Genomic DNA, 22,788 nt, shown 5'->3' on the forward strand with positions numbered 1-22,788 from the left:
GTTTAGGTAAGATAATAATTACAAAGCACTTTATAAAGTGCCATACAAATGTGAACTATTAGTATATTATTATACAAACATATATTCAACTTAACATTTACACGTACAAATTTAAAAATTAATACACAAGAGCAGCCTTCCTCTTTACTATTGCCTTCCATTTATTCTGCATATATCTTGAGTTTATCTATTTATTTATGTTATTTCCCCCAGTAGAACACAAGCTCCTTAAGGACAGAGACTATTTTTCATACTTTCTTCCTATCTCTAGCCTTTAACACAGTGTCTGGCATATAGAAATTTTAATTTTTTGATGATTGATTGATTGATTGATTGATTTAATAGATTTTTACTGGCATATTTTGTTTCTATATCATCTGCATTCTCCCACACACACTCTCTTTCCTCTCCTTTCCCCTCTCAGACAGTAAATATTTGTTAACAAGAGGAATAAGAGGAAAAACAATTAGCAAAATCAATCAATACACCTAAAAAACTTGATACTTTATTCTATGTTGTTATATGCTATTTGTAGACCCACCTTTCTTCAAATTCATGGGGTGAGATATTTTCTCATATCATTTGAGAAGGGGCAAACTTATTCATTATATTTTAATAATATTAACTTTCACTTTTGATTGTTGTGTGGCAGTTGTTCTTTCCATTTCCATTACGTTGTTTTCCTAGCTCTGCTAACTTCCCTTTGCATCAGTTCATTTAAGTCTTTCTAAGCTTCTCTGTACTTGTCATGCTTAATAACTCCCACGACAAGGCATTAGTGTGCCTATCTTTTCACAACTCCTTGAACAGTGTATATTCCTTTCTTCTCTTCTAATCAGCATTGCCAATTTGTTGGATATGAGGTGAAACCTAACGGTCGTTCTGGTTTGTATTTCTCTTATCATTAGTGTTTTGGAGCATTCTTTCATATGGTTGTCGATAGTTTGTGAGGGTTTTTTTGCGAATTCTTTATTTTTATAGTTTGGCCATCCATCTATTTGGTAATGGCCTTTGATCTTATGTATTTCTGTGAGTTAGTTTCTATTAGTTATTCTGTATTTCTGTTAGTTATCAGATGTATTTGATATAAAGATTTTTCCCCCAATTGACTGTTCCCCTTCTTATCTTAGCTTTGTTACTTTCACAAAGGTAAAAGCTTTCTCATTTCATGCTATCAAAATTACCCATCTTATCATTTGTAATTGCCTCTATCCTTCATTTGATTAAGAATGCATCTCCTAAGCCAAACTATGAAAGATTTATGACCTACTTCTCTTCTAATTCGATAGAATGGAGTTTTAATATTTAGGTCACATATACATTTTAAATTTACTCTATATTAGGGTATAAGATATTCTTCTAAATCTAGTTTCTGCAAATGGTTTTCCAGTTTTCTCAGCAGTTCTTATCAAATAGGGAATTCTTTCATGGTTAATATATGTTTGGGGGTTTATTGAATACTGGGTTATTAGATTCATTTATTTGTGATTCTTTCTAATCTAGTTTGATCCATTGATCTACTTTTCTATTTTTTTAACCAGTTACAAGTGGCTTTGATTACTGTAATTCATAATACGTTTTGAAGCCTGAAAATATTATTCTGTCTGCATTCCTCTCCCCTCCTCCCACTATTTCCTTTGATATTCTAATCTTTTTTTTTCTTTCAAGTGAACTTAATTATTATTTTGGTTGTTCAGTAAAGCATCCTTTTGGCAGTTAGACTGGTATATTTTGGTGGTGTTGTCATTTTTATTATGTTGGTATGGCTCAGCTATGACCACTGAAAATTTCTCCATCTATTTAAATTGTCATATCTTTAAAGAGTGTTTTGTAATTAATTCTATACAAATATCGAGTGTACTTTGACATATTGTCTCCCAATATTGTAGTGAATTTTGTAGCTATTTTGAATGAAACTTTCTTGCTATTATAGCTTCCTGAATTTTGTTACCATTATATAGAAATGCAGTTGATCTTTGCGGGTTTATTTTGTAGCCTGCAAACTTGCTGAAGCTTTTAATTGTCTCAGTTTCTTTTCTGATTCCCTAGGATTTTCTAAATAAATTATCATGTGATTTATTTAGTGATTAGGGATATTTTTTATCCTCTTTGCCTATTTTGATGCCTTTAATTTGTTTTTCTTATTGTTGTTGCTACATTTTCTAGAAATATTTTTATTACTGTAGGGAAAGAAGGCATCCTGACTTTATGCCTATATTTATTCAGAAAGCTTCTAGTGCATCTCTTTAGCTACAATGCTTGCTTTTGGTGACAGATAATTTTCATTATATTAAAAAGATTCCCTTTATGCCTGTCATAAAAGAGAGTTGTACTTCATCAGAGGCTCTTGGGTAGATTTGGGATTTTTTAAAATGTAGTCAATTATATTGATTGCTTTCCCAATGATGACTATCATTGCGTCCCTGTAATAAATCCAACTTGTCATAAGAGCAAAATTTTTGGATGAATTGCTTTAAAGGGTATTTTCCTGGCCAGGATTTTATTTTGAAATTTTTTATTTAATATTTTTAATATGTTAATCTAGGGTTGGCTTTCTTTGCTTTACCTTCATCTGATTTAGGTATTAAAACTATATTTGTTACATAAAAAGAGTTTGTTAAAATGCTTTCTTTCTTGATTTTTAAGAATAACTTTGATAGTGTAGGTAGCAATTTTCTTTCAAAGGACTGAGAGAATTCTCCTGTAAATCCCTTAGGAATAGGAGTTCCTGTGCCCTCCTTTCACAGTTACTTTATAGCTTGTTCTATTTCTTTTTCTGAGATTAAATTATTTTGTGATCTTTGTTGTTTTGCTACTTTGGGTATTTTATATTTTTGAAAACATTCGTATATTTCTTTTGTGTTCTCAATTTTGTTGACATATAACTGTTGTAGTGGGTTCTAATAATTATTGTTATTTCTTCTGGTTTGCTTTGATTATACCTTGTTCATTTAAATTTTGTTGATTTGAGTTTCTGCCTCTTCTTTTTAATTAAATCAGTTAAAGATTTATCAACTTTGTAAGTAATTTCTTTCGGGGAGGGAGGCAATTAAGGTTAAGTGACTTGCCCAAGGTCACACAGCTAGTAAGCGTCTAAGGCCAGATTTGAACTCATGTTCTCCTGACTCCAGGGTCAATGCTCTATCCATTGTGCCACCTAGCTGCCCCTAACTTTATAAGTAATTTCAAAGCATCACTTTTTCATTTTATTTGTCAGTTCTATGGTTTTCTTTTTTTTAAATTTCTCTTCTAATTTTCAAGATTTCTTATTTTATGATTATTTTGAGTTTATTTGTTGGCTTTCTAATTTTTGAAAATGCATATTAATCTCATTAAGCCTCTTTTTTCCTATTATATTAATGAATTGGGGGGGAAGTATGATTTTTTTTTCATTTAATACTTCTATAACTACATCCCAGAAATTTTGGTATGTTATCTCATTATTTTTGTCTTTAAAATCTTTATTAATTGCTTCTCTGATTTATTCTTTGACCCACTCAAAATTTAGGATTTTGGTAATAATCTTCATTTTGGTTTGTGTCATTTTTGCTCCCTGATTTTATTACTATTTTATTGTTATGATCTATAAAGTAGTGTTTCTACTTTTTCTTAAACATTAATTTGCAGTTCATCTATTATCTACTACATGGTCAATTTTTTTAAGTGCCTTGTGGTGCTCAAAAACATGCATATCCCTTAAAGTTCCATTCCATCAGTCAGTTAACAGATAAAACACATTTATTAAGAACTTACTATGCTCCAAGCACTGTATGAATCTCTGAGGATACAAAGGCAAAAAATTGTCTGTTTCTCCAAGAAGTGTGCATTCTAATGGGGAAAACAACATGTAAATAACATTCTCCCAAGTCTCCCCACTACTAAAATTTCTTGTCACTATCAAAAATACCTCCATTCTACTAGTTACCCAGGCTCACAACCTTGGTATCATCTCAAGTTTTTTCTCTCATCCTACATATTTAGTCACTGTTTCATGTAGAAGGGTTTGTTCAGGTAGGGACTGACACTGGAGTGAAAGAGGAGATAGTGGAGAAAAGATAGAGTGAATAGTGGAGAAAGATGTTTGAATCATGTCGGATGAGGAGGTGGTTAAAAAAGGAAGTTCCTTAGCCAACAGTCTCAATTTTTGTTGTTGTTGTTGTTGTTGTTTGAAGTATAAGGCAAGGTGCTCTGCTGAGAAGGTGAAGAAAGAGAGTATTGTGGGAGACTTGAGGACAGATGAGAATGTTTGGAATAGCTGTTGTTAGGAGTGGGATAGTGAATCAATTAGGGAGGAACAGAATGTTTATCATGTTACTGTGAAAGCCTGTTTGAGATCATATAGCACAAATTTTTTGGTGGCCTCAGTCAGCACTGCTTCATGATTTCCTACAGCTCCATTCAGCAACATGTGAATAGAAGCAAAAAGATAGCTCACAGGAGTATGGCTCATGTTTCAGGGTTAGCCCTTGTATTAGGGTTTTTTTGTTTTTAATCCCTAAAGATGAAATTATTTATTTCATTATTTGCTCTTTCCAATAGTTTTATTTATTTACTTTTCTTGTGTTTTTCTTGTTTGATATTTCTTCTGACTGCTTGTGGAATTTGTTGTTTATCATTAGAATTATTCAATTTGGCCGTTAAATGTCTTGAAGTTTGAAGTATACGGTTGTTGTGCTTATTTTTCTGGGGATGATTTGTGGATTCTTTTGATTGGTGATTTGTTTTCCTTAGTCAAACATTCTGGGCAGTTTTCTTGTATTCTGCAATATAGTTGGTCAGGTTTTTCAATCTGTGGTGTTCTTCTAGGAGACCTATTATCTTTAAATTGTCTCTGTTCCTCCTGTCACTGAGCTCAATAAATTTTTCTTCAGTAGAGATCATGTGTTCTTTTAATGTTATTGCTTTTTGCTTCTTTTATTTCAGACCGTTCTTCACTTCAGTATATTTATATTCCAAATCGATGTCATTCTCTCTTTTGCATCCTTGGAGAAACTCATCACAGGTATAAACGTTTTCCACTCTGCTAGTTATTTCTATTGTATAGGTTCTAAGCTCTGGCTTTTGTTGTCTTCTAATTTCTCTTATGTCTTTCTTTTCCTTTTTGAACCATTCCAGAATATTTTATAGTTGTTTCATGCTCTCTGGTTCAGTGCTTCATCAAGCATTGGTTCCATTTCCTTTGGCTTTTAATATTTGTTTAGAGAACTTTACAATCTCTTTGATGTTTTGGTATTTATCCTTTCATCAAATTTAATGTCTTCTCTCTTAATTTCTCTACTTGTACTCTAGGTTTTTAATTATTTTTTTTCCACTTGAAATCTTTAGTGTTTTAAACATTTTCCCCTTATATTTTCCAGTTACTCACTTTATAACTTTTCCCTCTTTTATTGTGGGTATGTATTCAAGGCTGAACTCTTAAGCTGCTCCAGACCCCTTTCATATTAGTTGACTTAGCTTTTGCCAGTCTCAGTACCTGCACTAAGTAGCTTTTGGGGTGCAGGACTAGCCCTAACTGAATTTCAGCCTCCTTAACTTCAAGGCCAGTGCAGCTACTAGAGATGCCTCACTTCTCTAGCTTTTCCCCTGGCTCTTATTCTTTCCTTTTCTGGCTGGATTGAATCATATTCTACCACTTTTTTTTTTTTTGGCAGAATTGGGAGTAGTGGAGGATGGCATAAGTGTTAGGAGCAGAGTTTCTGCAGTCTTAGAATCTCTAACCTCAGGGCACCTTAGGCAGAAGGTAGCCGAATTTTTGTCCTTTCTCTTAACACACATGGGCAGAGTAAATATCAATTGCTTTATGCAATTGGATGATGTATGGGCAGGGGGATGGGTATGCCAGCAGAGTTTCTGCAACAGAAGGGAGATCCTTGTGTGAGTTCCATATACAAGCTCATAGATCAGTCATCTTGTGCATTCTTTTTCAAGTGCGATGACTGATGGAGGAAAGGAACTTAGTGAGGGCATTAAGGATTAGCGTTCTCTAGTGTTAATAAATAAGTGTTACCTTATCAGAACCTTTACTGTCTTGACCTATAGATTCGTCTATAAGTACTCTAACTTTGGCATATAATCCCTGTTCTGAAGGGGTTTTGAAAGTTCAGTACCAAAAGACAATATATATTGCACATATTTGGTACTTGGTATCAAAGACAATATATATCCTACCATCTTGCTAGTCACATGACCCTTAGAGAGGCATACCATGGTATAGTGGCCAAAGAATTGGCTTAGGAATAACGAAGTCCTGGGTTCCAGTCCCTCCTCTGACGTACTGACTGTGTGCCCTTGGGCAACCTCTCAGTGTTCCCAGACAACTCTCTAACACTATAAGTTGCAAAGCAGGTGACAATTAATATTGATAAAGGGAGTTTCTTCACTTGGAATTCCTTTTTAACCAATGTAACCATAAGCCTAATTTAATTAACTTAAAATATATCTTCTAATATTTTCTCTTTTTTTTGGTGAGGTAATCAGGATTAAGTGACTTGCCCAGAGTCACACAGCTAGTAAGTGTTACATGTCTGAGGCTGGATTCAAACTCAGGTCCTCCTGACTCCAAGGCCAGAGCTCTATTCACTGTGCCTCCTAGCTGCCCCAAAGAAACAGAGGAATTCTGGAGGCTTTTTTTTTTTGGGGGGGGGGCGCGCAAAGCAATTGGGGTTAAGTGACTTGCCTAGGGTCACACAGCTAGTGAGTATCACGTGTCTGAGACCAGATTTGAACTCAGGCCCTCCTGACTCCAGGGCCAGTGCTCTATCCACTGTGCCATCTAGCTGCCCCCCTAATATTTTCTAATAGCTTTATATATGTGTGAAAAGTGCACAGGCTAAGAAGTCATGGATGGATTCTAGTTGGTGCTATGAAGGGAGTATCCATATGGATTAGTTAGCACTGAAATATGGAAGTTTAAATGTATACTTGCTAAAGGTAGAAAGGATATATTTCAGTTTGAGATTTCCCAAAGAACTGATCCCTATGGAGCAGGGAAATTTTATCATAGTTTCCCAAGAATAAAGTTTCAGAGACTGAGCCAAACATCTTTAATGGATATGGTTCACATATGAGCAATACTGTAAATTTCTTTTATTGTATTAATTTTGCTAGATATCCTCTACAGGAAAAAAAAAAGCAACATTATTTCTCAAAACCAGATTAGTAAGAATCATGATTTGCAAGCTAAAGCATCTCTGAGGTATATTTTTTTGCCAACTGACAAAAATGTTTCAGATCATTAAATCTAATCCAGACAGTGACAATAACCAATAAATATCATCATGTCACTATTTTTATCCATTCTGGTTCTGTTCAAGACTGTACTCATAAGACTTTTTTTTTTAAAGTTTTTGTTCTGTTGGATTGGGCTTTATATGCTTTCCTATGTTAATTCTAGATCTAGATTATGAAATTATAAACTCTTCAAGGTGGGAGTTTTACTGCTCTTATTTTCCATATAACAAATAATTCCAAAAAATAATTTAATATATATTAATGTTCAATGAGGGATTGATTGGTAATCCATTTTTTTTAATAATCTTCTCACCTTAGCACTTGGATTGATATGTGATCTGATAGACACGAACACTCTCCCCAGTTGTGCAGATCCCAACCTAGTCATTACCTCTTACTCCCTGTGACTCCTGCACTCCTGGCCATGTTATCTGCAGTGGGACCCAACCAGCACTGGACACCATCCTCTAGACCTCTCGACAGTACATAGCTACCAATGTAGCACACAGGCCATCAACACAGATGACCATCAGGCAGAGTTATTGCTGGTTTGGTATCTATTAAGGAATGCTGTATGATCTTAGCACATACATTGCAAGCAATTTATTAGAAGGGAGACTAAGGCTGGATGTTAACATTATTAAATCAAAAATCTTTTTAAAAATATTCTGAACAAAGCAGCTCAGTTGGGATCTTGTATTCTCTGCACCTTCCAGTCAATTATATGACTACAAAGATGTAGCCTGATGTTGAATCAATAAATCATCAATAAACATTTATTAAGCATCTATTCTGTGCCAGACACTGTGCTAAATGCCACAAAATAAAGCAAAAACCAGTCCCTGCCCTCAAGTAGCTCCCAATCTGATGATGCAGAAAATTGTTTTTTAAAGCCTACTTTTTCCTTTCTTATATTTTCACTAAGAATGCCTTCAATACACGGATAATCTAGACTCCTAAAATCCTAGAATCTGAAGGGATGCTCAAAGTGTAGAATCAGTACCCTAGGGTTGCCTTATTTGTTGTGCTTCTAGAGAGGTTGGCACCATGGCAAATGCCTCTGAGTAGACTATATATTGTTAACATGAAGAAACTGTGGGTGGGGGGAATAGCTAGCATTCACACAGAGCTTTAAAGTTTGCAGAGTGTATTACACACATTATCTCATCGATCCTCATATAATCTTTGTGAAATATGTATTAATATCCCCATTTTACAGATGAAGAAACTGAAGCTGAGAAGTTGCCACTTGCCCTGGGACACACAGCTGGTAAGGAGGATTTGAACTCAAGTCTAGTTGTCTTCAACTCTAGTGCTCTATTCCTTATATTATGTAGCCACCTTTAGGTAAAATTTACTTCCATGGTAAAGGCTGCTATGTTGTTCTTTTGGGGGATTCTGATAGACCCTTAGTAGTGTCCATAAAACAAAAGTAGTGCAGGATGAATAGATAATAACTCAACACAATTTATTTGGGAGTACAGACAAGAATGAAAGTTCAATACCCCCATGCATTCTTCCACAGGGGTCATCCAGTCCAGCTTTTGGCTCTCTACAAGAATCTCCTCTACAATGTCTCTGAAAGATATTGTCTTAAACCTTATGCTTAGGGGCAGCTAGGTGGTGAGTAGATAGAGGACCGGCCCTGAAGTCAGGAGGACCTGAGTTCAAATCCGGTCTCAGACCAAACACTTGACACTTACTAGTTGTGTGACCCTGGGCAAGTCACTTAAACCCCAATTGCAAAAAAAAAAAATGCTTGACAACTTTTCTACTAAAATTGTGTTGTCCTTTGGAGGTGCTCTTTCCTTAGCTTAGGTGACCTATTTTAATGAGCATGACCAAGAATCCATCAGATTCTTAAGAGAGAATAACTTGGTTCTTAGTGATCTGAAAAGGGATTCTAATAATAAAGGGATGAATATATAAAGAGACATTTACAAAAAAGAAAAATTTATAAAAAGTCTCTTGAGGGCAGGGACTATTTTTGTCACATTTCTACAGCACTTTATGATAAAGCACTTTACTTACAACAACCTTGTGAAGTAGGTAGTGAGTATTATTTCCATTCCACAGATGAAGAAACTGAGGCTCAAAAAGATTAAGTCATTTGCCTATTATCATGTAGTTAGTAAATTTTGGAACTATGGCTCAAGCCCAGGTCTTTTAACTCCAAGTCCCACATTCTTGCCATTGGATGAAGCTATCTCCAGGTTGCTATGTTGTTTATTTTCTCATTCTTCCTGGGTTGGATTCTAAGTCTGATTTGTCCTCTTGAGAAAAGAATCACCCTCATGCTCTAACCTAGTGGCCTTGGATCCACTTCAGAAAACACAAGACCTGAGACAATGGGTTATCCTTGCACAAAGAAGATCTAAGACTGAGAATCTGGGTTCAGGCAAGTCACAAGGAAAGGCTCACACAGTAGGCTGGAGAAGGCAATTAGGGAGGGAAGAAGTGTTTGTACAGTGAGTCAGAGCTGAGCAACGTGATCTCCCATTTGTTACCCATGGACCTTTATGGAAGCAGGAGAGACAGAGACAGCAAATTTGGCAGACAACCCATTTGTTCGCTCACTTGAAATGCTGAGCCGTAGCCAGCTACTTTAGAGGGAGACAGGGAAGATTTTTCTAAAGGAGAGGAGGTTGGAAATACACTAACTTGGGGAAAAGCCTGAAACAGAAAATGTTTAAAAGAAATAGACTTTTACCATGTTCTGTAACAATCAGGCATAGAAAGTAGTGGCTAATTTGAAGGTCTTTCTGGGACTGCTTTAATGAATAGATGATAATTTGCCATTTGGAGATGAATTGTCCAATATATAAGCGCCAGAAAAGAATGTCTCCTAAAATAAACTAAACATTTCCCCCTTGCAATTCTGTTTACAATATTATTTTCCCTAGCAACACCATAACTCATAGCTAGCCAGGAGGAAAACTGCAGTCCGGCCCCTATCAGAGTCATCTAGGGTTTTGAATGAGGGGGTTTAAATTAATGAGCTTATACGCCAATGAGTTTACATGCTCACAGAACTTTATAAGTGCCCAAACAATAACTCTCCCTCTCCACATAGTCCAGCTAGGCTGTTTTTCCAACTGAAAACACTACTCAGAAATTCTCCTGTAGCTAATTCCTTCCAGAAGGGACCAGACAGAGTATTGCTACTGTAAATAGATTTCTTCATTATCCTGGGGCGTTTTTTGTCCAAAAGACTGACCAAAAAAAGTAGGAAAGAGCCAGTAACTGTCTCAGTTCTCTTCAGGTCCTCTGTAGAGGTGTAGGAGAACATGACATAGTGAAAGAGCTGGAAAGATCAGCATGTTCCCTCACTGTGGAAGTAATCAGTCAGGTCTAGTTCATTAAAAGACTTGGCTAGGAAACTCTCAGCCTGACACTTGGGAGTTTCATGGGAATAAGGACTAGATGAAGGAGATTGCTTTTTAAAAACTCAGGCGCCTCTCTTTTTGTCCAAATCGCCAGCTACCTGATATAGACCCAGGATGGTAGGTCAAGATGTAGAGACTAAAGGTGTAGAGGGCCCATGTTATTCTTGAAGGGTGTGGGGAGGCTCAAAACAAGAGGCTCTCAGACGTATTTACCATGTGACTCACTTGAGCAGTCCCATTCCCTAGCATCAGAGCCAAGACAAGACATTTGGTGTATCCTGGATAATGTTTGGAAATGGTACCCCTGGAGTGTCATCGTCTGCTAGTGGTTTTGTGCCTCCACTGAGACATGCAAGACATGACTGATCACTAAGTAATTCCATTGGGCATTAGAAGTGTCCAATTATTTTTTCAATAATAAAAAATCAAATTGCAAAGTGTCCTTCATCATGCCCCGATCCTGTCTAGTCCTGGCTCTGTCTATAAAAGAAAAGAAGTTCAGAGATAGCCTAGATGCTCAGGAAAAAAGCTATAGTCATGATTTTCCAATTTCCTCAGACCAGAGGCTGGGCATGGGGAGGAGAGAAAATGAGAGACAGTGGGCTGGACAATCAACCAGTGCGAAAATGGCTGAAGAAAGAGTAGCGGATAATGTGAAAATGGGTTTGGGGCAAACAATCTAAGAATTTAGAGCTTAGGACTAGGTGAGGCTATAGTAGTTAGAATATCCCTTGACCTTAGCTCTTTCACATTCTCTTGAAACTCTTCAGATGCATAAAAGATACAGTTTGACTCTGAGTCTACAACATTAGGAGTTATTATTAATCAGAGAAGAGAAAGAATCACTACCAAGTGAGCTTATCCTAGTGGAATATCAACTTTGGGAGTCAGAAGTGTCTGAGGTGAATCTTTATTGAGGGCCTGCTTCATAGTCAGCCCTATGGGAAGCCCCATTTGATCTACAAATTCATTTGGTCACATGTTCACAAGATCATCCCACAGAGATCTTGAAAATCTCCTCTGGGAGATGAGACTAACATGTAAAACAGGAATTGAACATCTAATCCTTTGGGAAGCAGGATGGCATGGATAGAGACCTGGGCAGGTTCAATTTCTAACCATGCCTCTGTGACCATGGGTAAATCCTTTAATCTTTCAGTGTACCAGGCAATACCCTAAAACAATGAGTTACAAATAAATTGCCAGATGGCATCAGTGGAGGGGAATTTCCATATTGGAAGTCCTCCATGCCAATGAAATCACAGATAGGTCCCATCCCCTCCACCAAAAACAAATTTAAATATTGAAATGAGTGTTATGAACTAGTGATTGCAAGGTGGTGCCCAGGCCCTATGGAGGGAGGGGGTATTATGGCCTGACTCCAAGGGGTATGTAATCAGCCAAAGTATGAGGTGAGTCACATAAACCCTCTCCCTGAAAGCTCATCATAGGGTTGATTTCCAACAGAATCACACCTACTCTTACCTCCCAACACTCCCTTGCACTGCCAGCTCCATCTAGTGTACAAATCCCCAAATTCTAGACTTCTGTACCTTCAGGGCAGTTATAAATCAGTTTTAATCCTACCCACAGCAGCAGCTGCACAGGCTCCATTGAGAGAGTTTCCATCCCCACCACCTAATCTACCCTCCATCCCCCTAGATCACCTTATGACTGCAGCAAGTGCTCTTTGTCTTGAAATGTGGGTTCCAGCACTGGGCCAGGACAAGTCAGGTGGCCCTCTCCATTCCCATGTCATTTTGGAAGGAACAGAGAGACACAAAATAACCAGGCATGGTTGCATTTCAGCATGTACCACAAATCTCATTTTATTTTTCCCCAACCCCACCCCTCGTCCAAATTTCCCTATTCCTCTTGTAGGACCTGTTATTCTTTCTGTCACCTAGATTCACAAAGTTGGTATTTTCTCCTATGACCCCACATATGCATTTATTTCCTACATCTTGTTTCTACTTCATCATCTCTTTTGTATCTATTCCATTCTGTCTTGACCCTCATAGCCACTACCCTAGTTCAATCCTCTATCACCTTTCTCCTGGACTATTAGAATAATGTTCTAATTTATCTCTTTGACCCAAGTCTCTGCCCACTATTATTCATTCTCCACTTAGCTGCCAGAGTGATTTTCTTTTTTTTTTTAAAGTCTATCCTGTCCATTTATTGTATTGTCTTGGTTGATGTCATATCACTCCTATCGAACTCTCTCCCCCATTCCTGTGACTACTCTATCTCCCATTTCAAATTCCATTTCCAGTCCAGACTGAAGACCCATCCTAGATGACTAGAAACTAGAGAAGCCATTAAAATTAGTCTGAAAGCCTGACAGGGTTTTATTTAAACAATTGCCCCTCTTTCTTGAACTTAAAGGTGGCTGAGAGTGGCTTCTTTCTTGCTCATAACGTTTGGAAGACCTGGTTTCAGATGCTCTGTGAAACATTCAAACACCAAATCATCAGACCTTCCCATCCTACCCTGCTTGTGCCACTGAACTGGCTGCAGCTTTTGAACTTCCATATTCATCTCTTCATATTCTTCCCATGGTTGGAGTTTGGGACCAGGGATCATCACTGTCTTGGGGATGGTTTCCTTAGAAGGGGTCCAGGCAGGGACAATTTTGCCATGCATTCTCCAGGCCCCATACGGGTTTGTTAGGTATCTCTCAAAAACCACATACTCCAACTCATCCTTGGGCACATCTTCTTGTCCATATAGCAACTGCCCAATCTGGTCATAGATAGCCAGGGTCTGGTGAGTGTGCATGCCAATGGTGACCTGGACATATGTGTTGCCCTCACTCAGCATATTTGGGCAATGAACATGAACTTCCCTTGGTGGTTCCAGAGATTCCACAAAGCTCCAACAATACTGTTTGTTTTCTGTTTTGTTTTTGTTTGTTTGTTTGTTTGTTTTAGACAATCGGGGTTAAGTGACTTGCCCAAGGTCACACAGCTAGTAAGTGTCAAGTGTCTGAGGCTGGATTTGAACTTAGGTCCTCCTGACTCCAAGGCCAGAGGTCAATCCACTGCGCCACCTAGCTGCCCCACCAATGTACTGTTTTAAGCTGAATGCCCTACACCATTTCTGGGAAGCAGCGCTCAATTACCAGGGCATGAAGTCGGTCATGGTCTGAGGTATTGAGGTACTGATGAGCTTCAACAAAGATCTCCTGAGCTTTTTTGGGGGAAGGTCTTGATTCAGAAATCAGCATCATATTCTTTCACTTTCCAAATTGCTGACTGTGTGGCCATGCCCTGCTTTAGCTTCTCTGTCTTCTGCTTCAGACCAGCTTTGGAGAGGGATGTGAGGTGAACGTCCCCCTCTTGGTCCTCACTGGGATCACAATGATGGGCTGGGTCACTTGGGCTGGACAGAATGAGATTTATAAACTCTCAGGGTCAACCTCCTGCTCCTCAACCATCACTTCTGCTCACACCCTGGTTATAAACACTTCAGGACTCTGAGCCCAAAAGCTTGGGGAATATTATTCCTCCTATCTGTATCCAGCCCAATCCCAGAAGCCTTCATTGAGGGGATGCTGTTGAGAACACCTGCCTAAAGCCAGGGGCAAGGACAACACCCCCTGCCTCACAGGTGACGCGTGTTGTATCCAGTGTGATTTTCCTAAAGTACATCTGACCATGTCACTATTCTATTGTGGGCCTTGCTGATTCTAGGACCAAATATGGTTTCATCTTTATCTCATCTTGCTTTAATTTCTATTTTTGCATATATTTTATAATGTATGTAATTATTAGTTTGTCATGGTGTGACAAATAGGGTACTAGACTCCCTGACCACTCTCTGTTTTTCAGTCTACTCAGTTTCCATGACTGATTCCTCAGACACAGCAAAGATGGTCATACCATTGATCTTATCATTACCCACAATGCAGCACCTCCATGTTCAAGAATTCTTAAATCCCTTTTAAAACCATAATCTATTGACTTACCACCTCTCCCCCTGCCTTCCTTTACCAAACTCTACTCTTCATCCACACCATGACCTCCAATCTGTCAACCATTCAGTTGCTTAGTAGGCCATCCTCTCCAGTACTAGTCACTCTCTCCATTTCCCCCCATCTGACCCCTTGGTGAACCAATTAAACTCTACACTATCTTTTTCTCTTAAGTCCCTAGTCCCTTTATCATACCACTGGTTGTGCCCTGCAAAGTCTCAGCCTTGGACAACTCTCACCTTTACAGAAAAAATTGAGGTCATTTGCCAAGACTATTCTCTCCTCTTATCTTCCTCATCTTAATTCACTTGAATGCCTTCTGCCACTATCTTCTTCACTTTCTCTCACAAAGAGGTGGCCTTACTCCTTACCAAACCCTTGTTCTACAACCTGGATGAGTTCCCATTCCATCCTATCTCCTCCAATATATCATTCCCTCTATCATCCCCACTCTAGCACTTATCTTCAATCTCTGTCTACTGGATCCCTCCCTTCTACCAACAAACACGCCCATGTCTCCCCATCAAAAAACCATCACTTGTTCCTTCCATCTCTTCTTTTGTCCTATATCTCTTCTGTGCTTTGAAAATGTCATCTATAGCTGCCTCCACTTTCTTTCCTATCACCCACTTTTTAACCCCTTACAACAACTTACCACTTCTGACTTCATCATTCCACTAAAATTGCTCCTCCAAAGTTATCAGCATTCTCTTAATTGCCAAATACAATGGACTTTATTAATCCTTCTTCTTGATCTCTCTGTTCTATTGATCTCCCTCTTCTTGCTATGCTTTTCTCTCTAGATTCTTAGGACATAACTCTTTCCTGGTTCTCCTTCTACCTATCAGATCATTCTTTCTCACTCTCCTTTGCCGGATCTTCATCCAGGTCACACTATCAAACTGTAGTGCCCAATAAAATTCTGTCCTAGGCCCTCTTCTCTTCTCCCTTCACACTAATTCACTTGTTGATCTCATCAACTCCAATATAATTGCCACCTCTGTGCTAATGATTCTCAAATCTTCTTATGCTGCCCTATCCTCTCTGCCAACTTCTAATTTCACATCACCAACTTCCTTTCAGACATCTTAAACCAGATGTCCAGTAGACATGTTAAGTTCTGCAAGCCCCAAACTGAATTCATTATTTTTTCCCTAACCCACCTCCCTCAACTTCCTTATTACTGTTGAAGGCAATATCAACTTCCTAGTCTCTCAGATTCAACACTTAGGTACCACCCACAACTCCTCACTATTTCTCACCCTCCATATTCAATTTGTTTCCAGGGCCTAAAGCCTTCCCTTTTCAACATCTCTTTAATGTGCCCCCTTCTCTCCTCTGACAGTGCTGTCACCCTTGTGTAGGTCTTCATCATCTCTTGCTTGGGCTCTTGCAATCTTCTGCTGGTGGGTCTGCCTGCCTCAGTTCTCTCCTCACTTGAAATCTATCCTTCATTCAGCTATGAAAGTGATTTTCCCAAATCTTAGGTCCAACCACCTCACTCCCCTACTCAATAAACTTGAATGGGCTCCTTATCACTTCCAGAATCAAATGCAAAATCCTCTGTTTGGCATTGAAAGCCCCTCATGACCTAGGCCCCTCCTCTCTTTCCAGTTTTCTTGCAGCTTATTCTCCCTTGTACTCTTTGATCCAATGATTTCTGGTTTCTTTGCTCTTCATCAAACAAGACACTCCATGTCTTGGCTCTGGACATTTTCTCTGTCTGTCCCCCATATCTGGAATGTTCTCCTCCTCATCTCTACTTGTTGACATTCCCAGCCTCCTTCAAGTCTCAATTAAAATCCTATCTTCTACAAGAAGACTTTCATTATTCCTCCTAATCCTAGTCCCTTTTCTTCATTGCTGTCTCTCCCATTAGATTGTGAGGTCCTAGAGGGCAGGGTCTCTCTTTTTTCTCTTTTCCCCCCTCTTTTTGCTTAGCACAGTGCCTGGCATTTAATAGATGCATAATAAATGTTTGTTGGAAGACTGACTGGACTTGGAGTGAGGAAGACCTCAGATCAAATCCTGCCTCAGACAATTGTAAGTTCTAAGTAGTAGCTGTATGACCCTGGGCAAATCATTGAATCCCTGTGCTTTATTTTCCTCATCTGTAAATTGAGGGGTTGAATTCAAAGGTTGGACTCAGGTCCCTTCTAGCTCTAAATCTATTATTTTAAATATATGTACATGGTGGGGGGGGGGTGTCCACACTAATTTTTTTTCTTTTTACTGATAGGAGTGTTTAATACAAAAAGTTTGGAGACCACCAACATAAATAATATCTAAGTCTTAGGAAAGACACACCCAAAAGTGAATGTGTTCATAGGCAACACCTGTAGAGATATGGTGTCTAGAACAAGAGAAGTGATAAACCCACTGTCTTCTGTCCTGGTTAGATTATATTGAGAGTATCATGTTTAGCTCTGATGCCCACCACAGAGGAAGAACACTGGTAAATGAGAGTCATCTAGGGAAGGGCATCAAGGAGGTTTGAGCAGACTGGAGAGCATGCCTCATGAAGATTAAGTGAAGAAACTAGAAATATTTATCCTGAAAAAAGATTTGGGAGGAACATGATAAGTCCTTGTCTTCAAATATTTGCAAGACTGTCCTATGGAGGAAGGATCAGGCTTGTTCTTATCTCCAGAGAGTTAGAACTAGGCATGATAGGGATAAGTTGCATGAGAGGCAGATTTTGGTCCAATATAAAAGAAAATTTCCTAATAAAGAGGACTTCCAAAAGTGGAAAGGGCTGCCTAGAGAAGGAGTGAATCCCTCAGCTCTGGAAATGTTCAAGCATGATCTCTTGTTGGCAATGCTACAGAAGTAACCATTAGGTTCTGGTATGGATGCCCTTTGAGGTGTCTTTTAATTCTCAGATTCTGCTTGAAGCCTTACAGTAGGTGTTAAGTAGGATATTGGAGGAGATGGTGGCTGTCTTCTAGTATCTTAAGGTCTTCCATATGAAAGAAGAATTTGCATTATTTCTGTGTTGGTCTAGTGGCCAGAACTAGGACCAAAGGATGGAAGGGACAGAAAGGCAGCATTTGGTTCAGCACACACAAAAAAAATGACTTCCTAATAATTAGAGCTGAACAACAATGGAACAGACTTCCTCAGGAAGTAGTGAGCTCCCTGTCTCAGTGATAGAGTCAAGGAAGTAATAAGAGGGATTCCTACACTGCATGGAAATTAGATTAATTTACCCTCTGAGATCCCTCCCAGCTCTGAGATGTCATCATTATAAGATTCTAAGACTTATAGAGCTTAGGAAAGGAGAGAAGTAATAGGGAATGAAGCAGTCTAAATACAATTAATAATTGCAATAATAATAACCAACAACAATAATAATGATGATAATACCTAACATTTATGTAGTACTTTAAGTTTTCACCAAGTATTTACCTATATTATCTCACTTGATGCTCATAACAATCCTGTAAGGAAGGTACAACAGATCATATAACATTACAAAGAAGGTTAACAAGGCTCAGAAATATTCATTGATTCCTTAACCTGTTTAAGGGGCAGCTAGGTGGCTCAGTGAGCCTGAAGTTGGGAAGATTCATCTACCTGAGTTCAAATCTGGCCTGAGACACTTACTAGCTTGTGTGACCCTGGGCAAGTCACTTACTCCTGTTTGCCTCAGTTTTCTCATCTGTAAAATGAGCTGGAGAAGGAAATGGCAAACCACTTCAGTATCTCTGCCAAGAAAACCCCAAAAGGGGTCATGGAGAGTCAGAATGATTGAAAACAACAACTACAAAAATAACCTGCCTAACCTAAAAATAAATTATCTGAGTCAAGAAAAGGTAACTAACCTCAAATTCCTACTTCTTATTCCCACCTTGAACTTAATCTCTACCAAGAATGGAGCCAGGATGAAAGGTGTGGAGAGGAGTAGAAGAATGATTGTTTAAATGGATGTTTCTATCATTTGGGAACTTTTCAGCATGGTACAGTGGAAAAATACAAGGCTTTAGAGTCAGAGAACCTGAGTTCAAATCCTGCCTTTGTAACTTGCAACCTGTGGACCTCAGTTTCTTCATTTTTAAAATGGGGGGGCTGGAGAGGGTAACCTCTAAAAGTCCTTTTCTACTCCAAATCTATGAACTGATGAATTGATGAGTTGTACAAAAGATATTGGTGTCAATGGATCACATTTTATTTGCTTCATACACACTGTTTCTTCATCATTGCAGATAGATTTAAATCTAACTCTAATAATTGTATCTCACATTTATATATCACTTTAAGTTGTATAAAGCACTTTGCAAATATTATCTCATTTGATCTTCACAACAACCCTAGGAGGTAGGTTGTTAATATTATCCCCATTTTACAGATGTGGAGACTGAAACAGAGGTTAAGTGACTTGCCCAGGGTCACACAAATTATTAAGTATCTAAAATTAAATGTAAACTCAGTATGCCTGACTCCAGGTCCAGTGGTCTATCCACTGTGTCACCTCGCTGCCACTCTACACTCTATCCAGGGGTGGGGAACCTGCAGCCTTAAGGACACTTGTGGCTGTTTGGATTCATTCAAAGGGCTTCACTTAAGGACCTAGTGGGCCACACATGGCCTTGAGGCTGCAGGCTGACCACCCCTGCTCTATAACTTCCCTCACACTCTTCCCTTTGCGACCAAAAGCACATATTTGAAGGAGAGTGTTAGAGATCCCTCTGTGTCGGAGTTGGGAGTCAAAAGGTGCTCCCCCTAAGTTTGTTTCCCACACACTCTGGTGTACTTCAGAAGTGTTCTTTTGCCTGTCAAAACTATAATGTAACTATCACAAAGCACAAAAGTATTTCACTTACGTAGCCCAGCTTATGTCTGTATGCACTTGAAATTTTTAAAAAATACATGTTTTTAAAAGTATTCTCATTGAGAACCCTTCTCTTCCTGAAGGCCAACTGAATTAGTCAGACCTGACTGTATTTTCCATCATCCATATGTTGTGCAAACATTCCACAATTTATGTTACCATCCGCCACAAAAACCCAGCAATTCTGGCTTTTGCAATCTTGAGTCCCAGGCCAATCAGTGTGAAATCTTATTTGAAGTCTCTGCTAAGAGAGGTAGTGTGGGAAGTTAGTTTTCTGTGTTAACTTAACATTCCACAGTGCTTTCCCCTCCAAACAGTATATTAATGTGTATACACACACACACACACACACACACACACACACACACACACACACACATGCAGCAGCCCTCCTTGATCTGTACATAAAGCCAGACTCTATCTGTTTATCTCAGGGATTCTGATGCCAACATTCCAATCTCAGATTTTCTAATAGAGCTGGAACATACAACCCTGCTAATCTGATCCTACAGCCTAGTTTAGCAGAAGTATTTCTTTATCGCACAGTTGAGGTCAGAAAGCAGTTTGTTAAAGGAAAGATTACAGTCCAGAATGATGGAGACAATGTGTCATCCTAATGGCAGCAGCTGGTACTTATCCAACCAAGCTCCCACATACTAAAGAAAATGTCTTTTAACTAGACACAATATTCAAGACTTTTTTGCTTTCCCTGAAATTTTATCCTCAGAGGTTCTGTTCTTTAAATATTCTCTTCAACAGTCCATTTATCCTATTGTGGGGAAACCATTTTATATCAATGAGTTCACCATACTACCTTGACAAAGACAGAAAAGGACATGGAGAAAGATTAGAATTACTTAGAACAGGACTTGCAACCCAAAGGGAGGAGTGCTTGGAGTCAAGAGACCTGGCAGAGAACATTGGTAAACCACAGTGTAGTGGAAAGAATACTAAGCTGGAAGTCAGGAGACTTTAAGTCTGAGTCTTGAGTAGGAAGGATGATACAAAAAACAGTTAACAGAAAATTACCACCCAACATCAATAAAAAGAAAGAGAGCGCTTAACTGACCTTGATGAGTTCAAGTCAGCTAGACTAGACCCTTGATTCCAGAAAGATCTGGTAGGCATACTGTCAGTGAATTTGAAAGACTGTGGAGAACAGGAGAGGTGCTGCAAGCCAGGATAAAGGCATACATCCTAGTTTTTAAAATAAGGGAAGAAAATGGGCTTTGAAAACCATGGATCCATAAGCTTTCACTTCAGTTCCTGGCAAAATTTCAGAAAAAAGTATTAAAAAGATGGTTAGTGAGCATCTAGAAAAGGAAGCAGTGATCATAATGAGCCAGCATAGCTTCATGCAGACCAGGTCATGCCAGATGAAACTCATTTGCTTTTGTGACAGTGTTATTAAACCAATATATCAGGAGAATGATGTACTTTAGTGGTGTCAAACTCAAATAGAAACAGAGGCCACTAAACCATACAGAAAGATCCCTGTGGGCTTCATGTTGACTTAGAAAACCGCACAAGTTTATTTATTTCTTTTTTTTATTAATACATCAACATTAAAATCAGACAGGAACAATATTTTAATCTGTTTAAGGCTGCATTTTGGAAGTGATGTAGGCCATATGAGGCCTGTGGGTTGTGTCTGACATCTCTGCTATACATACCATTTATCTAGGTTTTAGTTTTTCCCAAAAATATTTTATTTATCTCATTAAATATCCTTAATTACATTCAAAAGAAATTTTAACAATTTTTTTAAAATTTGAGTTCCAAATTCTTTCCTTCTGTCCCTCTCTTCTTTCTCTACTTCTTGAGAAGGCAAACAATTTTATATAGATTATGTATGTGAAGTCATGCAAAACATATTATCCATGTTGCAAAAGAAAATACTGACAAAAGAACAAGAAAAATAAAGTTTTTTTTTAAAAAAAGTATGCTGCAATATGCACTCAGATTCCATCACTTGTTTTTTTTTTTGTTTTTTTGCTTTTTTTTTTTTCCGAAGGTGGAGAGAATTTTTCCTCTTAAGTCCTTTGGATTCTCTTGGATCATTGATTTGATCAGGATAACTAAATCATTTACAATTGGCCATCATACAATATTGCTGTTACTGTGTACAATGATCTCCTGGTTCTTTTCACTTCACTTTTCATTAGTTCGTATTAGTCTTCCCTGGTTTTTCTAAAACCATCCTGCTCATTATTTCTTATAGTACAATAGTATTCTATCACAATCATACACCACAATTTGTTCAGCCGTTCCCAAATTGATGGGCATCCCCTCAATTTTAGGATTAGAATACTTAGTTTCCAAATAATTTTTAATCTGTTTCCATGGCCCCTTATTGAACATGATTTTTATTTCATTATGGTGTGAAAAGGATACGTTTAATATTTCTGCTTTTCTGCATTTGGTTCTGAGGTTTTATGCCATAACATATGGTCAATTTTTGTGAGGTGCCATATACAATTGAGAAAAAGGTATTCACCTTTTTATTCCCATTCTATTTTCTCCAGAGGTCTATCATATTTAACTTTCCTAAATTTATATTCACCTCCTCAAGTTCTTTCTGGTTTATTTTATGGTTTGATTTGTCTAGTTTTGAGAGAGGAAAGTTGAGGCCCCCCACTGGTACAGATTTATTGTCTGTTTCCTCCTGTAATTCATTTAACTTTTCCTTTATGAATTTGGATGTTATGCCATTTGGTGTGTATTTGTTTAGTATTGATATTACTTCATTGTCTATGATACATTTTAGTTTCCCTGCTTAGAGCTTTTAATTAGATCTATTTTTGCTTTTGCTTTGTCTGAGATCATGAATGCTACCCCTGTTGTTGCTGTTTTTTTAACCTCAGCTGAGGCATAACAGATTCTGTTCCAGCCCTTTATTTTAACTGTGTGTCTTTCTATTTCAAGTGTGTCTCTTGTACATAACATATTGTTAGATTCTGTTTTTTTAATCTATTCTGCTGTTCACTTCCATTTTATGGGTGAGCTCATCCCATTCACATTCACAGTTATGATTACTTACTGTATTACTCTCCATCCTATTTTCTTCTGCTTATTCTTTTTTTTCCTTTTTATCCTGTCACTCTTCAAAAGTCTGTTTTGCTTCTGACCACTGCTTCCTTTAATCCACCCTCCCTTCTGTTAGCTTCTTCCTTTCTCTTATCCTCTTCCCCTCCTACTTCCCTGTAGGGTAAGATAGATTTCTATATCCAACTAGGTGCGTATGTCATTCTTTCTTTGAGCCAATTCTTATGACAGTAAAGTTCAAGCATTGCCCATCCCTCTATTTTCCTCTCCACTATAAAACCTCTTCCTTTTGCACCATTAAGGTAAAATAATTTCCCCCA

General features: G+C 38.1%; 1 pseudogene; it reads right to left on the bottom strand.

Moving 5' to 3' along the window:
* Window positions 1-12,998: 12,998 nt before the first annotated feature.
* Window positions 12,999-15,964, bottom strand: LOC110205122 (large ribosomal subunit protein mL45-like; annotated as a pseudogene).
* Between the last annotated feature and the right edge of the window lie 6,824 nt (window positions 15,965-22,788).

This window comes from Phascolarctos cinereus, unplaced genomic scaffold (assembly GCF_003287225.1).
Source record: "Phascolarctos cinereus isolate Bilbo 61053 unplaced genomic scaffold, phaCin_HiC Scaffold_2;HRSCAF=192, whole genome shotgun sequence".
NCBI lineage: Eukaryota > Metazoa > Chordata > Mammalia > Diprotodontia > Phascolarctidae > Phascolarctos > Phascolarctos cinereus.